The 6,252-nt window shown below is 39.4% G+C and overlaps 1 pseudogene; it reads left to right on the plus strand.

The window, feature by feature from the left end:
* Positions 1-2,220: 2,220 nt before the first annotated feature.
* Positions 2,221-2,896, plus strand: LOC149143205 (ferritin-2, chloroplastic pseudogene; annotated as a pseudogene).
* The last annotated feature ends 3,356 nt before the right edge of the window (positions 2,897-6,252 follow it).

Raw genomic sequence — 6,252 nt, forward strand, 5'->3', positions numbered from 1 at the left:
CCAAGGGGCATTGTTCCCAACATGCACATACCGGTAGGGGGCATTACAATTCCCCCTTCGTTTATAGGTCAAGATGGACAGTCATTGATTGGCATCAACCCTCCATATGTCAATCAAGTTCCGACTACCAACTACGTGGTTGGCAGGATCCCTTAACCCGGTATCACTCAATCCATTTGGGCACCCCATTCTCAACCTTAATTGGGTCAAGGGGAAAATTATTATCCTGTGGGAAATCAACCTTATTTCCCCCAACCTAACAACCCATATGGAAAACCACAATATATGAATGTTCCTCAAGGAAACTATTATTCAACAAATCCTATGTACAATGATGGGAAAAATATGATAGGCGGACCACAAGGACCCTCAAGTCATTCGTTATCACCATAGTCATAATCAAGGGCACCAAATACTTTTCCTTTCTTGGCAACTCGACATCCCTGATCTGTACAAATTGACCAATGACCACATCTACCATAACTTACATTGGCCCCCAATCCCACACAAAATTCTTGCTGACATCCTGAAGTTTGAAGGAAAACAAAGGGATGATCCGAGTACACATGTCACCACCTATCATCTATGGTGTGTATCAAAGTCCATGGTGGATAACAGTATTTGGCTCTGACTCTTCCCCCGCACCCTTACTAGCAATGCCGCCAAGTGGTACATTGAGTTACCACCTGCGTCAATTAATAGCTTTGGTGCCTTGGCGATGGAATTTTTAAAGCACTTTCAGTTACCCATCCGCCACGAAACCGAGATGGAACTCCTTACTACTTTACGCCAAGACACCTCCACCCACATCTTCGATCACATTCATGAACGGAGACACAGGTGGAGGTTAGTCAAAGCTCCCATTCCGGATTATCTATTAGCAAATTGGTTCTGTAAATCTCTTCTTCCCAAAATTTCCAAAGACATTGCCTTAGGCGGTGCGATCACTAAAGACCAATCCATTTTTCATGCCCAACACTTACATTTGATTTATTCATAGTCTGGCACATTATACGACGTAATCCCTAATGCCCCCAGAACTCCCAATGTTCTCGCTACTCAACAACCCGATGCGCATGCTGATAGTATTACACCTCTAGGTCTGCTGAAAAACAACTTAGTGCACACATTGCCCAATTGTCTATTGGTCCCGCTACCGAATCGGCTGCTCTTCCTATCGCTGCGATAAACTCTATGCAATCTACAAAAACACCCAGTGGTAAGAATAAGAATAAGAAAAATGATGCTTCTTCTAAAGAGCAGCCAGCGAAGCAATCCAACCTAAAGCAGAAAGTTGTTGCGCCACTTAACAAGGGAAAGGACAAATCTGTCAAGTTCCCTTGCAAAATCTATGTGGAAAACCATATGACACATCACTGTCAACACCTCTAAGAATGTAGAGATCTTCTTGCTCAAAAGGAAATTCGTCGAACCCCCACAATCCTACATAACCCTTTCCCTGCTTAGTAGCAACAACATCTTATTGTGAACCTGACTCAATCCCCATAAGGGGGCAACAGAGGTTCACATCATCCTTCAGCTACTAAAGGATCATCGACCGTTTACACCTTTGAAACGGTTGATCTTTAAACAAAAAATAAAAATTATGGAGCTCCCATTGCTAATGCTTAAGACGCTTCCTCAAGTTCAAACCAACCACCGCCCAATGATCTTCATATCGAAAGGCCAGTTTTTGATCTTGTAATTTTCCCCCCAAAAGGGTCACATTGTTGCACAACACATAATACATCTGCATGTGCTGCCGAGAACTACAATATTGTAGAAGATTTGGCATAAGCAATGTTATCTATGTCTGCACTCGAAGTATTGCAAAATTGTCCACACAAAGGAAAGCTTTGATTTTGGCTATTGGTGGGGTTGACCCTTAGGATCCCATGCGAGCAATATTCGACATGGAGAAATGTAAACCTCCCCTTTCCCACCAACTTTCATTTTAGGTGATTTTTTTTCGAAAGGACGAGGGGTACATAGAATTGTCAGTGACGAAGGCGCTTCGACCTGTGCCATGTCTACTTCATGTTGGATAGCCTTGGGTTCTCCAACCCTCTATCCACCGTTGAATTCCCTGAAAGCTTTCAATGGCCATACATTCATCCCAAAATGTTACCTTGCCAACTACCCCATCACTTTGGGTGGGAAAACGGTAACGGTGGACATTAGGGGGATTCGGGTTTCAGTTGATTGATTGAATTTGTAACCATGATTCTCAGAGCTCCTGCCATTGATTCTCCTACTATTGATTTTTCTTCTCCATGGAAGCAACAACAACACAATGGTTTTCAAAAAGGTATATCAGTAGACAAATGTAGCATTGGTCTGATTGTAACCTATATGAAGTCTAAGAGTGGGGCAAATCATTCTGTTCATACCATTCGAGTTGTAGGAAGTGAAGGGAGGATGACAAGTTCTTTGACTGGAGTTGTATTTGAGCCTTTTGTTGAAGTCTAGAATGAGCTTGTGCTAGTTTCTCAATCATTCTCTTAGTCTTTGGTCAGATAAAAGTTCATATGTCTATAGTGCTCTCTTTGTATACTTTGATAGGAAAAACGTGGCTCTGCCATGATTTTCTAAGTACTTCAAGGATGCCAGTAACAAAGAGTGGGATCATGAAGAAATGTTCATGAAATATTAGAACATTAGAGGTGGGAAAGTTAAACTATGGTCCATTTTGATTCCTGTTGTCATGGAGTTTGAAAATGCTGAGAAGGGTGATGACCTTTATCCCATGGAGTTGATCTTGTCTTTGGAGAAACTGACAAACCAAAATCTTTTTAACATGCATGCTATAGCCCAAGAGGCTAATGATGGTCAGATGACAGATTTCATCGAGGGAAATGTTGAAAGAAGTGAGGAACTCTTTCTCTTCTTGCAATGAGAATCACATTATGATGAATAGATCTTACATAGACCTTAGAAGACATGAGTGACATCTTTTTAGAAGATATCATGAGAGTTTGGCAGCAACAATTAATGGTTGCAGGGGAGTGTTTCACTTGGCATGTCCAAATATCATTGATAAAGTTGATGATCCAAAGGCAACACTCATCGATCCAACAGTCGAAGACACTTTGAACGCATTGAAGGCATCGATTGTAGAAAAGATGAAACGTGTAGTGGTAACATCATCGATCTCCTACTTGATTTCAAACCCAAGTCAAGTAGATTTGTTGAATTATGAGAGTTTGCAATAAGAACCTTAATTAAAGTTTTTAGTGCTTTATGGTACTTAGAGAACTAACCCCATTATTTGTACATGATAATATGATGGAAAGAAACAATAAAACATAAAGTGTTTTAAATGGCCATCAAGGGGATTTGTAGCCACTCTGAGGTGATGAGAAAGTGAGAGGCATTATGCCTAAGTTTTTGTAATGGGTTTTGTAATCATCATTATGTAATTGTTTTGAATGAAGCAATTTGCCTAAACCATCATGGCAATTCCATGTAAACGTATCCAAAGAGTATTTTATAAACTCTTGGAAAGTAAATTGCTTCCTTGTAATCTCGATAATGTCAGCTACAGATGCAAGTAATGGTTTCATCATTCAAGCTCTGAAGAACAAAGGTGAAGGAGACAAAGAACATGTTTCAAAGACATTGCATATAGTTGATTGATGATTTGATACTTTTGGAGACCAAAAGTTTTCTCCATGGGGAGGTGTGATCTAGGAGGATCCTCAAGTGTCAACATGTTCCAGTCAGCCTCAGATACAGCCAACACAGTCCAACCAACAAAGAACACACATGGAGTTTTTCTAATGCAAAGGGAATGAAGTTTATATGGCTTCATAGACTAGGAAAATATTCTTGTTGGTACTTGTGAAAAATGTCCATGATTAACATATGAGATAATATTCTCATAATAATGTGTTTTTTTAATTAAAAAATGGATTATTGGAGCAAAGCCATGTGGGCTTGCAATCCCTAGTCTCAAGGAGAGTCTTGTGGAGGAAGTTGAGATCCTTAAGGATGGTTGAGGGATTTGTTCCAAACAATTCCCTTGAGATATGCCAAGGTCATAATCAAAGGGTATTTTAAGAGATATTGTTTCCATAAAAATATTTAGGTGGTTTAGATGGAGAGCCTTTAAAAACCCTTCTTAGGAATCAAGAGGAGGAGAAGAGAGCTTGTGGAGAGCTTCTTCAAGGCTTATTGATTCAAGCATTTTGTAAAGGAGAAGTAGATTGTAGGTCTACTTATTTTTCCATTTTTCCTTCAAGAATCAATAAAGCAGGTTCATGGGATTCATGAACCCAGAGAGGTAGCCAGGGAGGTTCTGGTGAACTTTGTCATCAAAGTTTCTGTGTCATTTCTCTATCTTGATTTCTTATTATAATTGCATATGTTTTGTTTGCATGTCTTTAACCAATGATGAGAATAAATATTGTAAGCCAATTTTTCCATTATGTTTTAGTGGAGAATTGAGAGATGAATTGAATTGAAATCTAAATTAGTAGCTAGGGCTCTAATTTCAGATCATGCAGATAATCTAATCTACCTGCCAAGGATCCCAGGAAGACCCTTAAGGGTATTCTAGCCACAACCACCCGTGCATTAATACCTATAGCAGAATTGGAAACTCCACTGGGGAATACACTTAGTTCCTAGTTTTCTCCTACCAAGTTGCAAGATCTCTCTTTCTTCTAAGCCCTCCTGTACTTCTTGGTTCCCTTTCTAATAATTTAGGACTATTCAACACCATCCTCAATGTGCTTAGCTCTTTTTCTGACCCTAAAAGACTTCTTTTTTAGCTTCTTCCCCACTAACGCACCCTAGCAATGCAACTAGAGAGTTATAATGCTTTGCTGGCTTACAGAAAGAGCATTACTGCAGTCGCTAACTCTTTGAGCCCTCTTTTGAAGTTCGTTAGCCAAACAAATCTTGATCATTAGCCAGTTCTGCGAACTCTTGGGTTGGGGAAGCTGCCTATAGTCTGATCAAGGATCTACAGTTGTGCACTTTTGTTTGGTTGCCTATTTCCTGAGCATTTTTTATTTTCAGGAAAATAGCTTAATTGCTTATGTTTTTCAGAGAAAGAAAATAAAAATTTGTTAAAGTATTTCTATTTCGTTGGTTAGATTCTACATTTATTTGGTTTAGTTGTTAGAGAGAATTGCATGTCTGCAAGTTGTGCTTGTGTTTACTGCACTGGATGCATGGTACTGATTGATGTATAAATGATTCTCTCCTTGTATAAATAACTCATTTATCGAACTGAAATTGAAAAGAATTTTCTGCATGGTTTCTGTCAGAGTCCCACAAAACTCCATACGTCAACACCCCTTCCGAAGACATTAACAAAGTACATTTAAAAACTATCTCGTAATAAAATCAATCATCAACTCTTTTTTTAGTATACACGCATATTAGTCTAGGATAGGATCTTCAGATAGGTGGTTGTGAGTTAATTGCCCAAGATCGTAAAATCAAGACTAGTGTTGTTAAAGACTAAAAATCTTGTTGTACTCATACTATCCGGGACCACTCCAGTCAAAGTGGAGCTAAATGCGAGACAAAATTGGAATGCGAAAGATGGTAGCTACCTTCGATTACATCTCCTTTGGGTATTTTGTGTATCGAGGATCCCTTCAAGGGTATCGGAGCTGTGTCGAGGTCTCAGGTATCCTGCCCATAAAGTTTACTGTCTGTTAGCATGTCCCCCCCGATAGTGTTTGTGATTTGAGGTAACCATAGTGGCCATAATTTTTAGGGATGAACACAAAGTTACTGGGGTGGGCTGCCCTGGTGCCTAAATAGACGAACATACTCTGTCTTTAGTTTTTGGGAGGGTGCTCATCTTCACGAGAGTACTTGACCCCTTAATATGAGGTTCGGGCGAAGCTCAAGAGTAATCGTAACTGTACATTCGACCAAATCTCTCTTTTATCCATTTTTATACTGGATTTTATCTCTAGCGAATGATGTTTATCAGACATATTCATATCCCCTACTTGCTGATTGACTTTTTAGAGTATTTTTTATTTTTTTAGGTGCCAGTTTGTTATCCCTAAGACTATAATAAATATCACTATAATTTTTTTTAATAAAATATATTGATCACCGTGGCTACATACGACCCTAATCATCAATCTAGGCGACAACAAGGTCTTCCTCTGCTGACTATGGAGGATGCACCGAGCCTCCGTGAACTGGATTACCCTTCTTTAGGTAATTAGTCTCCAGTATCTAACACCTAATCAGTCAATACATCCCAAGGCTCATTACTTCTAG

The sequence above is a fragment of the Pinus tabuliformis genome, chromosome X, assembly GCF_031772625.1.
Source record: "Pinus tabuliformis cultivar Carrire ecotype Pingquan chromosome X, CPIR1, whole genome shotgun sequence".
NCBI classification, from domain to species: Eukaryota; Viridiplantae; Streptophyta; class Pinopsida; order Pinales; family Pinaceae; genus Pinus; species Pinus tabuliformis.